General features: G+C 58.1%; 1 long non-coding RNA gene across 4 annotated transcripts in view; it reads left to right on the top strand.

The window, feature by feature from the left end:
* LOC108175770 (uncharacterized) overlaps nucleotides 1–20,243 on the top strand; it is a 105,213-nt gene that overhangs the window by 58,617 nt on the left and 26,353 nt on the right. For 2 of the 4 annotated variants that reach the window (XR_011380950.1, XR_001792431.3), the window contains exon 2: nucleotides 2,231–2,342. This is a non-coding gene — a long non-coding RNA (uncharacterized lncRNA). Of the gene's footprint in view, nucleotides 1–1,412; nucleotides 1,829–2,230; nucleotides 2,343–20,243 lie in introns of all 4 variants that reach the window. The other 2 variants (XR_011380951.1, XR_011380952.1) reach the window with 2 other exon arrangements.

The following is a 20,243-nucleotide window of genomic DNA, read 5'->3' on the forward strand; positions in this document are numbered from 1 at the left end:
AGGACTCGCCGCCGCGTATTCTCTCAGGGTGGCTGTCTCTGCGGGCCAGGCAGTTGTACCCTGAGCACCGGGGGAGGGGGCACAGGAGACCACAGGGGAATGGTGAGCTGCTTGGCTTTGCAGGTCGGCCTGCCTAGGCAGGTGGCAGGGCATTTGGTGAAACACCTGCCCAGATGTTGCAGTGAGGGTATTTTATTTTAAAGATTTATTTTATTTATTTGAAAGGCAGTTGGAGAGAGAGAGAGAGAGATTTTTCATCTGCTGGATCACTCCCCAGATGGCTACAACTGGGGCTGGGTCAGGTCAAAGCCAGCAACTCCATCTGGGTCTCCCACATGGGTATAGGGGCCCAAGCACTTGGGTCATCTTCTGCTGTTTCCCCAGGTGCATTAACAGGGAGCTAGATTGGAAGTGGAGCAGCCTGGACTTGAACCAGCCCCCATATGGGATGCTGGCCTTGCAGTCTGTGGTTTAACCAGCTGTGCCACAGTGCTGGCCCCGGAAAGTATTTTTAAAAATAAGGTTAAGGCACCAGCACTGAGGCCTAGCATGTTAAGCCACTGCCTGCAACCCCAATGTCCCATATGGAGACTGGTTCATGTCCTGGCTGCTCTACTCTTATTCCAGCTTCCTGCTAAAGCGCCTGGGAGAACAGCAGAAGATGGCCCAAGTGTTTGGGCCCCTGTACCCACTTGGGAGACCCGAATGAAGCTCCTGACTCCTGGGGTTGGCCTGGCCAAGTCACAGGCATTGTAGCCATTTGGGAAGTGAACCAGCAGATGGAGGATCTCTCTCTCTCTCTCTCTCTCTTTCTCTCTCTCTCTTTCTTTCTCCCCCTTTAAGTCTGCCTTTCAATTAAATAAATAAACAAATCTGAAAGCACGTGTTCCCAGGATCTATTATTCTATTGTTCCAAGCCAACACTAGCTATAGAGGAGCCTTTCAAGGCAGTGAAATACAGCCCTCTCATTCTGCACACAGGGAAATGGAGTCTCTGAGCATTTCCTTTTTTTTTTTTTTAAAGATGTATTTATTTGTTTGAAAGGCAGAGTTACAGAGAGGGAGAGGCAGAGAGAGAAAGAGAGAAAGAGAGAAAGAGAGAGAGAGAGTCAGAGTCTTCCATCTACTGGTTCACTCCCCAGGTGGTCTAGCTGTGCCGATCCAAAGCCAGGAGCCAGGAGCTTCCTCTGGGTCTCCCACGGGGTGCAGGGCCCAAGCACTTGGGCCATCCTCCACTGCTCTCCCAGGCCACAGCAGAGAGCTGGATTGGAAGTGGAGCAGCTGGGACTTGAACTGGCGCCCATATGGGATGCCTGCACTGTAGGTGGCGGCTTTACCTGCTATGTCACAGCACCGGCCCCAAGCATTTGCTGTGTCAAAGCGACAAAGGTGACGGGCCTCTTTCTCCACAGAGTTGCCAGCCACTGTTCATACACAGCTTGTCCTGGTGCACTGTTCCTGTGACTGTGGTAAAATACGATGGGGGCGGAGGAGGTCCTCCTAGCAACCAGAGACTGGATGGTGAGGAGAGGGGCGGTGGGCTGAGGGGTCACTGCTGTCCCGCCAGGGAAGGCCCAGCCCCGCTTATTATGCATTCTTCTGAGTACGGAGACCCGCCGATGGTGTGGCTCCTTCCAGAGGTGGAACTCAGCCTCCAGACGGCCACAGACCAGCAGCTGAGAGGTGGCCGGGCCGAAGGAAACCCAGAGCTCTTCAAGGAAAGGCAAAAGACAGAAACATCAAACCAGCCCGCCTAACCCAGCACGGCCAGCCCAGCACTTTCCTCCTGAGACTGGGAAGCGCAGCAGGACTGGGCCAGAATCTTGGGGTAGGGAGGCAGGCACCGCACCCACGCACCCCGCAAGTGAGGTTCAAGACAGGGCAACTCACTTCCCCCAGGAGGAGGAAGCAGAGAGGAGTGGTAGATTCAGCCGCAGACATAGGCAGAGGTGGGTGCCCCGTCTCTCCCCTGCCAGCCTCTCTCACTGTCAGGGGCTCACTCCCTTGCTTTTCCAGTCCCAGAGTTCTTTCTGTCAATGCAGAGGATCCCACGGGAGGCGGCAGGTGGGCTGGGCTCAGATCCAGCTCAGGCAACCAAGGCAGGGGCAGAGCCCGTTAGGAGCACATGGCGTGGTGGTGGTGGTGGTCATGGTGGTGGTGGTGGGGGGGGCAGGAGGAAACCGCAAAGCAGAAAGCTAGGAAGACAAAGGCTGTTGTGCTCCCTTGACAGAGGAAGAACCCGAGACGTGGAGAAGCCGAGAAAGCAATGAACAGCTGAGGCGGGAGAGGACCTGCCCTGGTTTGGACAAGAGCTCATGTGGATTGAAGCCACGAAGCCCTGGGTGAGTGGTGCTAACAGGGTGGACGCTTGATGCAGGTGCAGTGGGAAGACCTGGGGTGGCTACGGCCATGACCTTGGGAGGCAGACTCTGTGGGAGGGTTGGTTATAGAAAAGCCGAGCTGGACCCCACCACCCTCTCGGCTGCACAAGCATGCCCTCACCAGGGGTCAGGGAACCAACCTTGGACAGAGACGCTCCACAACTCTGAGCTGCGAGAAGCCGCCTCCCTTCCGAAGTCGCCCGTCTCCAGGGTTTCGCTGCAGCCATGAGAAGACAACTCTCACTGCCTCACCTCGCATCCTGTGTCTTCTCCAGGGCACCCTCCAAGACCACTCCAAGAAAATCCCATTCCCTGCCTTCCCCTCCCCGCTCCCAGGCTGCGCAGGTGGCGGGCGGCTCCTCCCGCTCAGGAGAACCCAGTAACCATGATTTGGGAGTCCCCATCCGGAGTCAGCAGCTGGGGCACTCCGACGACAGCCTGTGTGCACGTGTGGTTGCCTCTCTCTGCTTCTGCCATTTGAGCGGAGGAGCCCCTGAGCTGGTGTCACCGTGAGGTCCAGTTGACTCGAGTGAAGTGCCCATTCATTACAAAGCTATGCAGAATGCAAGAGGAAATTCAGGGAGCCTCAGAGATGGCCACAGAGGGACCGGAGACAGGCAGACGAGAACCAAAAGGAGCCAACTCAACAGGGGACCCCCAGGGCTGCCGGGTCAGGTAGGACGGCTGGCTCCTGGGGCCTGGGGGGGGGGTCTTGGAGTGGCTGCCCTGAGGGACCCCAGGGCTGCCATGGAGCAGTGACTGCTGGGATGCGGCCCCATTTTCCTGCCATTGTTGTGCCCTGGTCATCCTGCTGGACACTGAATTTCAGCGGGAAGCAGACAGCTGGCTTCCGGTGTGGGGTCTCCTGGTTAACGCGCCCCATCTGCACGTGAGGCTGGGGTTAGCACAGCTGAGACCCCACCATCCCACCCGAGAGCTGGTGCCTGAGCGTGAGGCTGTGCTGGGAGCCATCTGGGGCTGCGTCTGGGGAGTGCCTGGAGACTCGGTGAACGACAGACTCAGCGCCCGTGACCGTGACGGCTGCTCCCCCGAGAGGGCTGGGCCCCTTGCACTAGTGCTTCCCAGGGGTGATGGGACTAATCCTGGCCAGCGTCTCTGCGAGGCCTTTCAGTCCCTGCCACCGTGGCTGGCGACATTCAAGGTGGCAGTGGCTCCGTCCACCTGGGCTCTGGAGCGAGGACGCAGGGAGCAGCACCCCCAAGACGATCCTTAGTGGCCGTGGAGCTCGCCCTCCAGGCTGAGCCTTGGCTGTTCTAAGCCGCTTTGCTTCGGGGACGGTTTGGGACTCTGACATCCCCTGGTGTATCCTGACCGATCCTCAGCGCTCACATCTCGTGCCGTTTCTGGATGCTTTTGGAAAGACCATAAAGGGGCTGCTGCAGGCTGGGGTGACCCAGGCACTGGTGACAATCTCTGAGTCTCCCCTGCCAGCCTCGGTGCCATCTCAGGCTGTGGAACCAGAGTGCCGAACAGCAGAGGGCACCAGACTCCTGTCTCTGGTTTTGCCATCTGCATGGCATGGTGTGGGCATGGGTGGGGCATGGTGATAGCGCTGTCGGGGATGGCCCCAGGGCTAAGCAGGGAGGGAGCTCAGGGCCTGCTCCTCCCAGGTGCCACCGCCGCTGTGGGCAGGTGTCTGAGAGATGCCACCTCGCCCCCCAGTCAGCTTCAGAGAACACCTGAGCAGGGGCCACAAGGGCTCCACCGTGGCATCTACAGAGCCGGCCTTATAAGAGTGCATATGCCGTCTGTCTCGTCTCAGCTCTGCTTGCAATGTCAGGTGTCAGACTTGGGTGAGGCTGAGATGGGTAGGCAGGAACCTCGACAGGGCGCTGTGTGCAAACAGCCAGCCAGACCTGGCCTCGGAGCAGTGGGGTTCAGGCTGGCCCCCAGGCTTCTTCTCCATGCATCACAGTCCATCCTAGCCTTCGCCGACTTTGCAACCTGCCTTCATCGGCTTTCAAATGCGGCCCAGGGGAAGAGGGGAAGTCGGACAGGGCAGGGCTCAAGCAGCTGCTGTCATCAACTGGATCCGTAGGATCAACTAGAAGGCTTCCAGGATAGACCCTGCTGGAGGGAAGGGTTCCAGGATTGACCCTGCTGGAGGGAAGGGTTCCAGGATAGACCCTGCAGGGGGAGGAAGGGTTCCAGGATAGACCCTGCAGGGGGAGGAAGGGTTCCAGGATAGACCCTACAAGGAGAGGGAAGTGTTCCAGGATAGACCCTGCAAGGAGAGGGAAGTGTTCCAGGATAGACCCTGCAGGGGGAGGAAGTGTTCCAGGATAGACCCTGCAAGGAGAGGGAAGGGTTCCAGGATAGACCCTGCAGGGGGAGGAGGGAAGTGTTCCAGGATAGACCCTGCTGGAGGAGGGAAGGGTTCCAGGATAGACCCTGCAAGGGAGGAAGGGTTCCAGGATAGACCCTGCAGGGGGAGGGAAGGAGTTGAGAACTGCTCTGGTACAAAGAGTGTCAGGAACATGGAGGCCATGTGAGAGGCGCCAATCCCTCTCCATCCTTGGGCCTCCATTCCCTCCTCTCACAAGGGGTGGGTTTGAGCCTTCGAGCTCTGAGCTCTTCCACTTTTGGTAACCGAAGACCCAGGTTTTGCTGGCCTGGCGCTAGGTCGTGGATGAGGAAGAGGAGGGTGGAGGCTAGCAGGAGGGATGAGGGGCAGGGTAAGGGTGAGGTGGGGTCTGAATGGCCGGCTGGGCGGTGACATTTGCCGGGACAGGTTGCATGGGCTGCGCTCACCTGCTTTTCATGAGCTGTGGCGTGGGTGTCAGTGTTTACCTTTCTCCAGATCAGACAAAGACCAAGGTCAGGTTAAGTCCATTACCCTAACGCTAGCTGGCGCGAAGTCCAACAGAAGACACTGGTAATGGCGCCCCTGTCTCCTGCCCACTCTGCCTTCCCTCGATTCGTCCTGCCCTTGTCCCTTTCCCTCACTGCACTCTGACAAAGCGCCACTCGCCCTTTGCTGGAAGAGCCCGGCCGTCTGGGCGGGGCTTGGCTGGAGAAGCACAGGTCTCCTTCAGACCTCACTCTTTGATTGACTGCAGCCCGGGAGTTCTGGGGAAAGAGCTGCGGGAGGGGGGGTCTCCACGGCTCCCGCAGGTGCCTGCTCCTCTGAGCTCTGGACGGGCTTGGGGGCCCTGAGAGACTCGCTCTCCCCACGGGTCTGGGTTTTCCCGGCTGTCGTGTGCAGCCCCTGGTGAGGTTTCTTTCTCCCATTAGGTCCCCCAACCTGTCCTGTCCATCCGCCCAGCTGCTCCTTGAGGCCCCCGGGGGTTTAAGTTGGCCAAAGACAAAACACAGAGAGACCATGGTGCAGGCTCCTGTCTTTGCAGAGCTCAGAGCTTGGTGGGGTACGAGATTTGTGAACAAGGACATCCAGTTTGGGATGGGGAGTGCCGTGACCCTCGCCTGCACTTGCGCTCCTGGGAGAGACCTGCAGCGGAGGTGGGGTGGGGACTGGCCATGCCTGTGGTGGGAGGGCTGGGAGAGATGGTGGGGGCGGGAGGGGTGCAGGGGTGGGAGAGAACTTTCTGGGCAAGGCTCTGTCAGTCTCAGGGGACTCGGCGGGAGTGGGCGGGGCAGAGAACAGGTCCCTTCCGGGACTGCAAATGTGTGGAGCAGCTGGAGCAAGTTCTTCTCTTAAGATTTATTTATTTTATTTGAAAGAGTGACAGAGGAGAGACAGAGAAAGGAGAGAGGGAGAGAGGCAGAGAGGGAGAGAGAGAGCGAGAGCGAGAGAGCGAGAGAGAGAGAGGTTTTCCATTTGTTGGTTCACTTCCCAAATGGGCACAACAGCCAGGACTGGGCCAGGCTGATGCCAGAAGCCAGGATTCCATCTGGGTCTCCCAGGTGGGTGCAGGAGCCCAAGTCCTTGGGCCACCATCTGCTGCCTTCCCAGACACATTAGCAGGGAGCTGGATTAGAAGAGGAGCTGCTAGGACTTGAATCAGTGCCCGTATGGGATGCAGGCATCGCAAAGGATAGCTTAACTCACTGTGTCACAATGCCAGCCCCTGGAGCAAATTCTAGTGAGTGGAGATGAGGCTGAGTGGAAGGTGGGACCTCAGTCAGGGAGGCCTTGGGCTCCAGGCACCCTTGGGCCTGCAGGTGACACGGAGCCTGGTGAAGAGGTTATTGCACTGGTCCAGCAAAGGGCGATCAGTGAAGCAGGCCATGGTGAAGAAGTGGAGGAGCGGCTCTGAGAGACCCTGGTGACATGGGCACAACCAGATCACCAGTTACCCATGCTGAGGAGGAGGAGGGGGCTGGGGAAGCTGACTGCCAGGCTCCTGGCTCATCAGAATTGGGGGAAGGAGGGCAGAGAGCACAGCTTGCGTGCGGGGTGCAAGGGCAAATTTAGCTGTGGATAGCCTGCGTCTTGGGTGCCCTGAATGGCCAACACGCAATTGACTTGTAGACTTTTGCAAGACACCTGTCCAGCAGAACGTACCCGGACGTCATCAGCATTGAGATGCTGCCCCCTTGAGCCCCTCTGGTGCAGACGACACAGCTAGAGAGCAGGGGGAGAGAGTGAGACAAGGAGGAGGCCTGTGGGTGGACTCTGGGGAGTCCCCGCCTCTATGGAGTAGGCAGGGAGGGCAGGGGAAGGGCGGGAGCCATGGCGTGGACGAGCCCAGGGAGACAGATTAGGGCTGTGGAGGACGAGGACGGAGCAGCTGACATTGCAAGGGCTGCCCAGAGTGCAGTCTGATCAGACGTGGTGCTTGGGGCTCAAGGGGGTGGGGGATGAGGCTTGGCTGGGGAAGGATCCTGGATGCGGCCCGGCATATCTCTCTCTGGGGGGCCGGGCCCCAAATGCCCAGAAAGCCTGCTGCCAGGGCTGTGGGTGGCAGTGAGGAGGGGGGGTCACGGGGTATAAGAAAAGGAAGCTTTGAAAGCCAGTAGAGAGAACCTGGAGGTGACTTAAAGCTTCCAGCTACATTTTTTTTTAAAGATTTATTTATTTATTTGAAAGTCAGAGTTACATACAGAGAGAAGGAGAGGCAGAGAGAGAGAGAGAGAGGTCTTCCATCCGCTGGTTCACTCCCCAAATGGCCACAATGGCTGGAGCTGTGCCAGTCTGAAGCCAGGAACTGGGAGCTTCTTCTGGGTCTCCCATGTGGGTGCAGGGGCCCAAGCACTTGGGCCATCTTCTGCTTTCCCAGGCCATAGCAGAGAGCTGGATTGGAAGTGGAGCAGCTGGGACTCGAGCCGGCACCCATATGGGATGCTGGCACTGCAGGTGGCGGCTTTACCCGCTACGCCACTGTGCCGGCCCCTCCAGCTACATTTTGTTTTACCACAGGGGAGGAGCTGTATGCTGTACCAGCATCAGTGAGTTTAGGGTTCCCTGGGTCCTCGGGACACAGTCTTTGAAAACGCTACAGGGAGCCGAATGCAATGCAGAAAGCCAGAGACAGCGGCGACGCCTTTCGGTAGGAGCGGCTATGGGAGGGGGCTGCAGGAGGTTGTGGAAAATGGGGGACCCGTCTCTCCCAGTTCTGCATGCTGACTTCATTACTGGATCCCTGCGTCCGGGGGTGGTGGGGAGATCTATTGGGCAGAAATACACCGAGTGATGCTTTCTTAAGAAAACCCCCAATTCGCTCCGATGTTGGATGAGGGACCTACTGAGTGTTTCCCAGTGCCTTGGGCACGCCTGTCCTTGCCTGCTGGTGCCCTGTGAGCCCCGGCTTTGCCTGCAGCCCATCAGGGTCCGTGGACGGGGCAGTCCCCACAAGGAGGACCTGGCTGTGCCTTGCCCAGGAATGCAGAGCTCAGCTCGGCGGAGGTCCCTCGCGCTGCAGCCGGCGGGATCCCCCGCCCTCCCCGCCCCCATCCTGCCCCTTTTCCCTGGAGCACAGCAATATGGCAGCAAAGGTGTTAGGGACCCTCTGTCTCCTCCCTGTTCCACCTCGCCTTTCCCTTCTTTCTCTCCTCCCGACCCCCACACGGAGACACACGTGAGCTGGAGATGCAGTGGGAGCAGGGGCACTGCCCCGGCCGGGCTGCCGTGGGGAAGGCACCTGCACAGGTCCATACCCGGTGACCTCATTTTACAGATGGGGACGCTGAGTCCCGAGGGAGGCTGGACCAATGTTCCAGCGTTGCGGCAGGCACACATGGGGGCTCTCACCAGCGTGCTCTGGGCCAGGGTCTGCAAGGTAAACCAAACCTTTACCCCCCTGGGCCTCAGCTTCTCCATCTGTGAAATGGACCCAGCTACCCTGTAGTTGATGGGGCAGGAATGACGATGAAGGCAGATAAGAGATGCTAGTCCGGTGTGGATGTTGTGGTGCCGGGGGCTAAGCCGCTGCTGGAGATGTGGGTTCGAGTCCTGGCTCCTCTGCTCCTGATCCAGGTTTCTACAGATGCATCCTGGGAGGCAGCAGGTGATGGCTCAAGTCCTTGGGCCCCTGCCGTCCATGCGGGAGACCCTGATGGAGTCGCTGGCTCTTGGCTTTGGCCTGGTGTGGACCTGGCTGTTGTGGGCATTTGGGGAATGAACCAATGGATGGGCAATCGCTCTCTCTCTCTCTCTCGCTCTCGCTCTCGCTCTCGCTCTCTCTTGCTCTTTCAACTAAATGGACACTAAAATGAGCAAGTAAAAAGCACTATAAAATGCACATCTCTGCAGTGCCCGACCTGCAGACCCTGCCAGTCCTCCTCTTCCACCACCGCCACCCCGGCCCCACTGCGCTGCATCTGTCTGGGTGCAGAGAGGCCTGCTCGGCTGAGCAGCGGAACACCGCGGGGTCGCTGGGAGGCTGAGCCCCAGAGGTGACCCCGCCCCTCCAGCAGCTCTGTGCCACAGCAGTTCTCTTCTTACGGCTTCCAGCTGGGGTGAGTGTCCTCTGCCCATGTGGCCTGTCAGCCCGAAGGGAATGGGGCTGTGGCGTGCGGTGCTGTTGCCCTCTGCTCGCCCCAGCACAGCCCGGCAGGGGCCCTGGTAAATATTTCATAGGCTCTGAGGGCAGACAGCTCAGTTACGGCTGGATGGGCTCCGTGGGGTGCGCGAGGATCCTGCCGACGCCGGGTGGAGAGCCGGGTCTCCCCAGCCTGCATCAGAGCTCCTCTGCTTCCCAGGGGAGCTGTTCTCTGTCCTGCTTATCTGGGACCCTCATAGCCCTCAGGCTCAGCTTCCAGTCCAGGGTCCCGATTCCCCATCTTGATCTCGAATGGCCCTGTGATTTGCGCTCAAACCTCGCCTTGGGCAGAGGCTGCTGCTGGCTTCCCGGCCTCTGTGACGGCTGCCTGCGTTTATGACAAATCCTGATTCAACAGGGAAGCACTGGCACAGTGAAAGGATCACAGTTTTCAGCCTTCCTGGTGGCTGGGAAACTGCTGCGTCAGCCTTGCCGGAGCCGAGAAGGAGCCAATTCAGTCCCCTGACCCCACCGCCGGCGTTTTGCCTGGTGCACCTTGCCTTCATCGCACCTGCAGGCCAGATGCAATGGCCAGAGCTCCAGCCCCCATTTTGGGCCTGTGTGTTTAAGGGAGTTTGAGAAGAAGCCTTGTTGCTTTAAAAGCCAGGGCCCCTGATGACTTTGTGGGAGTCATCATTCCAGCTCTGGGCTTGGTTGCATTTGTAAGACAGAAAACCTTCCTTTGTGTTGATCAGCACTGTTGGATTTCCATGACGGGCAGCCAACCCCGGTCTCAATGGCAGAGACTTCTTGCAGCTCTTCCCACAAGTGATGACGATTCTGTGCAGAATCCTTTCACGCCCACATCTCTGCACAGTCTGCTCCAGGAGGGCAGGGACCCCATCGCCTTCCTTACTCCTGTGGCCCCAGCAACCCCAACAGTGCGCGGCACTGGCGATGCTGGGAGGTGCTTAGCGGATCTTTTTGGCTGGATGAGTGCTTGGTGGATAGCAGGGATTCGGCGCATCATTTGGGGTGACAGCTTTGAGAAGCACCTCTAGCTGCCTAGACTCCCAGGAACTGCCTTTTCCTTTTCCACTAAGTTTACTCCTCACAATTATTATGTAAAATAGAACTTTAATTGTCCCACTCTGAAAGTCTCTTTGAGGAGACTGTCCTGTAGTCTTGCTACTTAAAAGTACACACAGGAAAAGAACTTTTTTTTCTACGTAGTTGCTTTTGTCCTCATAGGATTAAAGCAATTTATATTTCTCTCTTCCTTATTATAATGGAATTTTCTCATTTATTAAAAGCTGGACTGAATGATACTTTTGTTAAAATTTATTTGAGAGGGAGAGAGAGAAGGGGGGTGAGGATTGATCTTCCATCCATTGGCTCATTCCCCAGATGCCTGTAACAACTGGGTTTGGGCCAGGCTGAAGCCAAGAGCCTGGAACCCAATCCAGGTCTCCTGCTTATTTGCATGGCAGGGACCCAAGAGCTTGAGCCATCACCTGCTGCCTCCCAAGATGTACATTATCAGGAAGCTGGATTAGCAATGGAGCCAAGGGCCTGCGCTGTGGTGCAGAGGGTTAAAGCCCCAGCCTGCGGCACTGGCATCCCATATGGGCGCTGGTGTGAGTCCAGCTCCCCGCTAATGCACCTGGGAAATCAGTGGAGGATGTTCCAAGTCCTTGGGCCCCAGCACCCAAGTCGGAGACCCGGAAGAAGCTCCTGGCTCCTGGCTTTGGATCAGCTCAGCTCTGGCCGTTGTGGCCATCTGAGGATGGAAGACTTCTATCTCTGTCTCTCCTTCTCTCTGTAACTCTGTCTTTCAAATAAATAAACTAAATCTTAAAAAAAAGAGAAAAGAAAAGAAATGGAGCCAGGATTCGAACCCAGGTCCTCCAACATGAGATGGGTATCCCCAGCAGAGTCTTAACCCCTGTGCTGACTACCCACAGCCTGAATGCTAACTTCGGTGACTATGCTGCACCCTGTTTTCCGTCACACGGAGGTGCTCCGCCTGCCCTCTCTGATTGCACTTTTAGTTTGCGTGCTGCTATGATAAACCTTTTTGTGTCCAAAGCTTTCCCTATGTTTACCATCATTTCCTTACACTGATTCTCGGAGGCAGAGCTGTTTGCTCAAGGAAGCTAATCACGTTCCAACGTCATTGTGCAAAAGAGAAGTAAGGTGAGGAGGAACCGCAGGAAAGAGCGACCTGGTCTTTTCCTGTCTGTGGCTTCAGCACCCACAGCTGGGCAGTGAGCAGGTCCTTGTGGGCGCTCCAGGTTCCCTTACAGATGTGAATTCTGCTGGTGGGCGGAGGAGGAAGCCTCTGGCGTCTTTCTGGGCACAGGGTCATGAGGCGCTGTGGGTGGGTGAGCCTGGGTCCTCAGGGCACCCCGAGGAGCTGGCCCTCGCCAGGCAGAAGTGGGTCCTTGGAGCCTCCCAACGCCGAGCAAACTTGCGCTCCATTGCAAAGCTGAGCCCTGCAGGCCCCTCTGGGTGTGACGGCCATGTCCTGTGAAGGCGGGGCTTCCGCTAGGAAAGCAGGTGCAGGGTGAAGGCACAGCTTAGGCAGAGGGGCCCCCTTGGGCAAGCAGGTCAGCCCCGCTGCAGGCCCCCGAGGGTGGAGCATGTAAACCCCTTCTGCAAACCGCTGGCGCCCCCTGGGGCTTCTGCCACGCGGGGTCAACTTGTGGTTACTTTCGCTTCAGACGGGGTCCCCTCTGAGGGTCCTCTGCAGCGGGCCACAGCAGGGACTTGCTTAGGACTCAAGTAGGCAAGGGGAGGCCATGTCCAGTTGTGCCGGGAAGAGAGGCTTGAGGCCAGAGTGAAAGAGTGCAGGGTCCACTGGCCACCAGAAACATCCGGGGCTGCTCCTTCCTCGGTCAAGGCTGCGTACTCAGAACAGGCTCTGTCCCCCTGCAGCCCCGCCCGGCCTGTGTGTGAAGCCTGGGCCCTCAGGTGGGTGTCTGGGGAACAGTGGGAGCCTCTAGGTACATGCACTGGTAAGAGTGAGAGAGAGCAGTGCGGGGTGGGGAGCAGGTGCAGAAAGAGGAAGCCAAGGGGCCTGACGGTGCCTTTGTTCATTAGTTCATGTATTCTTTCTTTCACTGATCTCTTTAAAAAAGTCTTTAATTCTTAATCTATTTATTTGAGAGAGAGTGAGAGGGCGTTCCCATCTGGTAGTGGTTCATTCTCCAAATGCCCCCAATAGCTGAGGCTGGACCAGGTCAAAGGCAGGAGTCAGGAGTCTCCATGGGACTCAGTCCGGGTCTCCCATGTAGGTGGCAGGAACCCAACTGCTGGAGCCGTCACCTGCCGCCTCCCGGGGAACACACGAGCAGCAGGAAGCTGGCATTGGGAGAGGAGCCGCCACCTGAGCTCAGGCACTTCAGTTGGCACCCCAAGCTACGTCTTAACCATGACGCCGAACGCTTGCTCCTTATCCAGTCTTTCTGAGGTCTGCTATGTGTTAGGTTCTATGTTGGGTGCCGCGTGTTCGAGGATGGAAAAGAGAGAGACAGCGAGTGGCGCAGAGGCCTGGCACGGCTGCGGAAGGGGCTTGCCTGGCTTATCAGAGGGTCCCCTGAGCAGCCATAAGGCACCAGCCCATAGCTCTGTCAGTGGCAGCCCCCAGAGGGGAGCTGGGAGAGCCAGGGAGGGAAACCCAGGTCCTCCACGTAGCCACAGTTGTTTAGATGGCTTTGGAGCTTCCTGCAAAGCCTGGAGCCTGGGTGATGTGGTTTACACCTGGAAAAGCAGCAGGGTAAGGCCACCCAGCGATTCACAGCCTGGGATGCGTGCGAGGTCACGGCTCTGTGAAGGTGCTCTCTGTGGACTAAAAGGGTCCCCAGTAGAAACGGGACAGAATGAGTTCCCTGTGGTTCTCCTTCAGGCAGCTGTGAGCGAATCGCCTTCCACAGTGGGCAAACCACAAGCTGGGGCTGTGTTGACGCCTCTTTGCTGGAATCACTGGTGACTTCCAGCTCCATCGGGGCTGCTGGCACATCCGATTAGCTCCTGTCTCCTAGCAGGGAAGTGGAAAAGGTGGCTTGCACCTGCTCTTTGGTCTTTGAAAGGCTAAGTGTTGTTTCAACGTGTCTTTGCTGGGGTTGGGCTGCAGCCTGATGGATGTTTGTTGAATGACTAATTATTGACTGGTAGGCTAACAGCCTCCACTGGAGTAGGCTGAGCAAACAAGCCACTGAGCGGAACGCGGAGCGTAGGTTACACAGTGTGCTCATCTGCGGGTCACCAGGCACGCTACTGGTTGTCATTACCCGGGAAACACTAGAAATGGCAGGTGCAGAAATGGCAGGAGACGGAGGAGCCAAGCAGACCTAAGGGTGAGCCACAAGAGGGGAGGGGGAACTCGTTGCGGTCCACAGTTGCTTGGTTACAAGAAAGAATTATTACAAAGCTATCTCTCAACAACAGCAGCAATAATGATGCTTTGTTGCAAGGTATGAGGAATCTCACTGAACGGAAGGGTGGGGACCACATCCAGTCCCCCCCAGAGACTCAAGGTAGAGCCCCCTGGGAGTGACCTGGGGCCCACACAGCTGTTGGCCTGCACTCTCTCTAGCTCCCTCTCTCCGTAGGTGTGTGTTCTTTTCTCTGCAGACTGGCTTTCTCTGTCACGCCTTCTTCAAACTCCCAAATGTTCACCTCCACCTGCACATGATCTTTCAACTTACAGACTCTAAATCCCGGTTCCCAGAAGAAAGCATCTGATTGGCCAGTGGCCAGCCAAGAGCGAGCCTCGCCTCAGTCAGGCGTCCTTCTCTGTCCCAACAGGTGGCTGAACACTATGGTGGGGCCGTTGCCGTGGGTGGGAAGGTGGATCCCGGGGAGGGGGCCGCTGACTGGGCAGGCACGCAGGCTAACCTGCCTCCTGAGGGAAAACCCGAACAACTGGGCTGTTGGGTGGAGGATCAGCCATCTTCCAGAGGCTCATGGAAATGCATGCTGGGGGCGGGGGTGGGGGAGGTTGGCTTAGCGGTTAAGACGCTGCTTTGGAAGCCCAGTCCCATATCCAAGTGCCTGGATTCGGGTCCCCACTCAGCTCCGGATTCCAGGTTCCGGCTGATACGCACCTGGGAGGCGGCAGCACTGGCTCAGGTGGTTGAGTCCCGTCCCCCATCTCCCTCCCCCCCGCCCCCCCGTGGGAGACCCTGAGGCTTCTCCACTCCTGGCTTCAGCCTGGCCCAGTGGTGGCTCTTGCTGGCATCTGGGCAGTGAGTCAACAGGTGGAAAAGCTCCTTTCTCTCTCTCCCTCCCCACCCCTTCTCTCAAATAAGTACAAATAAATAAAATAAATAAATAACTTGAAATGTATATGAGAAAACAGTATGCTTGCATTTCAATTTTTTTTTTTTACCAAAATAAGCTTAGTTTTAATTCCATTTGCATGAGCTGTCATGCTGAACCACATGTAGAAAATGCGCACCATGTCTTTGAAAAGTCAATCGCCAGAGCTCGGAGCCCAGGTGCCCACAAAGGACCTCCATGGTAGCAGGTTGCCAAGGAGCTTCCCCTGGTCTCCCGAGTCTTTGGAGAGCAGTTAGTAGAGAAAGCTAATGGCCAATTTTCGCAAATGGCCTTCTCAGTGCTGCGAGGCCACCAGGGCTGGCAGGAGTCGGTTTTTAGAATGGCCCTGCAGTGATTCTGGGACATGTTTAATAGAGACACTCCAAGGGCCTGGGGCCAGCTGTCCAGCCAAGCTTGTGTTTGCTTCCCTTGGGGGCAGGGAAAAGTCGGCCCAGGCGGTCCGCATGAAGCAGCTTGTGCACCACCCTCTGAGTCTCGGGGACGGAGTCCAGCCCGATCCCTCCGTCTTGTTCCTGTCCTGCTAGGCTGCCCCCGTGGGTGGCCACTCTGGCAGGCAAGCCCTGCGCCTTGTGCGGGCCCGGCTGTGGGCTTCTCTCCCCTGTTCCCTCCCCGCAGCCTTCTGTGGTGGCGGCTCTCAGGAAGACCCTGCCCCCGTCCTCCACCCCTGAGATGTGGATGGGGGTCCCCGTCATCCCTGTGCTGGGGCTGCACCCTTGGGCTTTCCTGTGGCACAGTCAGGTGCGGCTCCTCTTGAGTCCACTCACTAGCGAGGGTTGCTCTGAGTGCTGACCTCTCAGCCGGGGCTTGGTCCCTCCCTTTCCCGCGAAGCCCACACTTGCAGGCTGTGTGTCCAGGTCTTCGTTGTTAAAACCGGGTGGCTGCATCCGCCTGTCCGCACCTCCACCCTCGGCTCACAATGACCGGCCCCAGTAGACCCTGGCCTGCAGGTGCTCTGCGGATGCTCGGGTTTATCTCCCTCTGCGTGGCCTGCGAGCCCCAGTCTCATATCTGCTGCAGGGTTCGGCTGATAGCCACCATGTTTGCACCAGCCCCAGCCCTGAAGGATGTCCTCCCCAAGGAAGCTTTGACTGTTGTTCCAACTTCCCTGGAGTGTTGACTTAGCAGGGGGCACGCTCCCTAACCCCATGCGTGTTTGCTCAGTGGAGCAGGCCGGTTGCAGGTTCCTCTGTCTCCCCAGGAGGGTCCCTCGGATGGGAGGGTGCTGAGGACGAGGGGGAGGAAGGAGTAAAGGAGGAGGAGTGGGAGGAGGGGAGGCAGCAGCTTCCTGCTCCCCGGCTGGTTATCACAGGCTGTCCTAATGCTGCTCAAACAATATTGAGAATAACCCTGGCTCAATAGCACCAGTGTTAGGCTGCAGAGTCAATATTGGCTGAGCAAACACAGCAAATAAGGAGTTGCTATTTGCGTAGCTACGAGTACTTGTGGGCTCCGGCTGCCTCAACAGGGCCCTTGGAAATGAACGGGAAGGCACTGGTGTCTGGGGCGGCAGGGGGTGTGTGAGTTTGGCCAGGCCAGGGCTGCTCACCTGGGTGGGGTCAGCAGTGGGGCTGGAGCCCTTGGCGCAGTGAGTCTGCCCTGCGCCCCCATGCAGGCTGTTGAACAGTATCCCCAGCCTCTGGCCTCTGCAGAGCAGCAACACCCTGCCCAGTGTCCCCTGCGGCGGGGGGCGGGGGGAGGGGACAAAGGCTCCTCCTGCTGAGACCTGCTGGGCCAGGCCTTGGGCCGGCGGCCCACCCATGCTCCTTCACCTCCAGCCTCCAGACCGGCTCTCCGCAAAATCCCGCGAGGTCCAAGGGAAGCCACCTGCTTTGGAAATAGACACCGTGTGTGAGGGCCTCTCCCACCCCAGAAACCCCATCTCAGCAGCTGTCCGGCTACCATGCCCTCCCCCCGGCCCCACCTCGCCCTGTCTGGGAACCCACTCCTGTTCTCCACTCCGACAGAGAGAGGCTGTGGGACGCCTGATCATTCGCATCTGTTGCTCTTGAGCAGTATTTCTGGCCTGTGTGGCTGTGGCTGGTGACCTGCCCGGCCAGACGTGCCTGTTTATAGCAAGCTGCGCCTGGCTCTGCGTCCTCCGCTATGCCGCTGGGGATTGGCCTGTGTGCTTCCGAATTCTACAGGCGGCCATGGCTGGGCTCCGTGGGAGGTGTCCAGCACGGAGGGGTGCAGGGCACACAGGCTGGACGGGCTGCACCTGCTGGGCCCGCCTTCGTGCTCTGGGGTCCCGTTCGGGCTCCCTTTGCTTCTCAGCAGGGAGAGGGAGAGTGAAAGTGTTTGCGGCCTGCTGAAGGGGCCGGAGCTGCCCCCAGCTCCTTTCTGTGCCATAACCCCCGGCCCTCATTGCCCGTCCTCACCGGTGACTTGTGATGCCCAGAGCCTGGGTTCCCCCACTCCTGGGCTGGTGTGGGTGAGGAGTGAGAGGTACAGCTCTGACAATAAATGAACAGTTGTGGGGCCAGTGCTGTGGTGCACTTGGTTAATCCTCTGCCTGCTGCGCCGGCATCCCATATGGGCACTGGTTCTAGTCCCGGCTGCTCCTCTTCCAGTCCAGCTCTATGCTGTGGCCAGGGAGTGCAGTGGAAGATGGCCTGAGTGCTTGGGCCCTGCACCCGCATGGGAGACCTGGAGGAAGCACCTGGCTCCTGGCTTTGGATCGGCATAGCTCTGGCTGTAGCGGCCACTTGGGGGGTGAACCAACGGCAAAGGAAGACATTTCTCTCTCTCTCTCTCTCTCTCTCTCTCTCTCTCTCTCTCACTGTCTAACTCTGTCAAACAAACAAAGAAAAAAATGAACAATCGTGGTGATGTGCAGGTCCTTCCCAGCCTGCTCTCGGCTCCAGCAGGTGGCATTTGGGGAGGAGGGAAGCTAACCATGTGCTGGGATGTGGACCAGGCAAAGTGTCTGGACAGGAAGGAAATGGAAGGGCAGTTGGTGGCGAACAGGCCTGTTTGGGCAGCTGCAGAGGGGTGGTTGTTTCCCTAACTCAAGTTAACGTACACTCGTCCACGCACCTCCGCATCCGGGCTCTCTCCTGCTCCCTTTCCCTGCTTCCTCCCGTCTGTGCTGTCTCCTGCCTTTGACTGCTGACCCAACAACTTGCCGCTGTGATGCTGGGGCAACAACGCACTCTCATCTCTGCAGCGGCGCCGCCGTGGGAACCACGAGTGAGATCTGCCTCCCACCTCCCCAGGCCACCTGGTGCTGCTGACTCCACCCCGTCCCTCATGCCCTCTGTTCTACCCTACATTTTAGGAATTCCCAAAGCTGGCCGCTCACCTGCATGGCTTTGAGGAGCTGTAAAATGCACATTTGGTTGGTGGACAACCAATTCTGTGAGGTGCTGATTCCGGGAATCAGAGGGTACCCCGGCTGCAGGGAAGGCTGGAGGGCCAGTGTGCGTGGGCTCCCCTGGGGACGGCTCTCAAGGACTCGTCTGGAAGCCGGCGCTGGCCGTCACCCTGCAGCTGTGGGCAGGGCAGGCAGGTGCTGGTCGGGAAGCAGCTGCAGCCTCCCCCCCATCCTGACCCGGCCCCTGTGTCTGTGGCTCTCCCACCTTCCGAATAGCACGGGACTGGCTCATCAGTGGGGTCTAGCCTGGGAACCTGGGGAGTGGGGGAGCCTGGGAGCCCCAGTTCCATGGGCTGTGAGGAAAGGCGTCAGGGCTGTCCAGATGATGATGAAGCTGGGGTCAGGACCGGCTCTGCAGACCTTCCAAGCCTCTGCCCCACTTCCACCTGCGGAACTGACCCCTCGACTGCTTTGTCCTTCCTGCCACCCTATAGAATTGTCTGCCATCCCTCCTTCTGCCATCACACCTGTCGCTGTAGAGTCAAACCCAGCCTCCGACCTGCGGGCTCCTGCTCCTTCATTCAGATGTTCCACGGAGCCCTGCTGTCCAGGGCGGGTGCTGAGGGACTGAGGTGCGGCCGGTCCCACGTGGAGCGCCTGTCTCTCTCTTCCCCCCGGGGAGGCCGGGTGACACTCAGGCTCTGAGAGGCTCAGGCAGAGGAGGGAAGGCACTTCCCTCCTGCCCAGGAAACCTTGGCCGGGGGGGTGGGGCAGCGAGACCGGAAAGAGTTTTCTCCAGCCCCGCACTGTCCTGTGGCTTGTGTAGTCCATGGCCCGACTTCCTGGGAAGCAATGGGCGTCGAGGCTGGATGTCCAGGGATGCAGCGAAACGGAGACTTGTGAGCCTGATTCCGCAGCGTTCCAGGGGCTTCGCTGTCTTCTCCCAAAGCGGCTGTGGCTGGGAGGACTGGGGACTCAGGACTCTGAGAATTTGAAGGTCTGGGGAAGGCCCATCCCAGGTATGTGTGTGTGTATGTGTGTGTGTGTGTTCACATACATGAAAGAGACCTAGGATCCTAACGGTTTTGGCAAAAACCGCACGAAGGGGCCACCCAATAAGATGGACGTGGGAGCAGGGGTGTGGCAGAGGGGAGGACTGTGCTGGGTTGGGGTACATTGCATTCGAGGTGTCTGGTGTGCCCTCCAGTATGCGGACTTGAGGGGAGGGGTCTGGGAAGGAAGAGTGAGCTACTACTGCGCAGCTGCTAATCAAAACCGGGGTGTGGGTAAGGTGATTCGGAGAGTTTATACAACAAGTTCTTGAACTTCTGGGGACATCGGAATCCCCTTGGGAGAGAGTTTGTAGATTTAGCAAACAGAAATACAAGGGCAGGTGTTGGTGCAATGCTTGACAGGCTGAATGGGATGTCTACATTCCTCGTATCAGGGAGCCTGGTTCGAATCCCAGCTCTGCTTCCTGCCAGTGTGCACCCTGGGAGGCAGCAGGTGATGGCTCAACTGCTTGGGTCCCTGCCACCCATGTGGGAGACCTGGATGGAGTTCCTGGCTCCTGGCTTACACCAAGCCCAGCATTGGCCATGGTGGGCATTTCGGGGAGCAAACCAGATGCTTGCTCTGCCTTTCAGATAAACAAAAAGAAGTGAACAACTACAGCTTTAAAAATGCAAGCGGCTCTGTTAAATTATATCTCCAATATGGCACACCCCTCTCTTGTTGCATTGCTCCTTTTTATCTGAAATTCATAGGTAACTGGACAGCCTGCATTTCGTCTGGCAACCCTACCTTGGGTTCTTGTTAAAAGGCACATGCATGGGCCCCATCCCGAGGTTCAGGTTCAGTGGGTCTGGGGCAAGTCCTGGGAATCTACATTCTTATCAGCTCCTCAAGAGGCCGTCCTGCAGCAGGACTAGGGGGAGAGAGGTGTGGAGCAGCAGGAGGAGTGGCCCCGCACGCCTCAGCCCTGGAGGATGAGAGGAGATATAAGCCAGCATACATGCCTGGGGAGGTCTCAGCCCATGCTGGCACCAGGGGCCACTGGGAAGCCACGGACTGCCAACCAGGGGCCGGTGGTGGTGGTGGGGGCAGACTTGTGGAACCGCGTTCCGTTCATCCAAGTGCTCTTGCAGCTCTGGGCTGCTCCCAGAGCCCAGCGGACACAGTGCCAGAGCCTCTCTCACCCGGTCCCTAGAGGCACTGGGCTGGCCCGGCCTGGGAGTGCAGGTACAGGAGTATCACAGGGCCGCAGCCTTCACCATGGGGGTGCCAGCGGCTGCTCCAACGGCT

This window comes from Oryctolagus cuniculus, chromosome 12, assembly GCF_964237555.1.
Source record: "Oryctolagus cuniculus chromosome 12, mOryCun1.1, whole genome shotgun sequence".
Taxonomy (NCBI): domain Eukaryota; kingdom Metazoa; phylum Chordata; class Mammalia; order Lagomorpha; family Leporidae; genus Oryctolagus; species Oryctolagus cuniculus.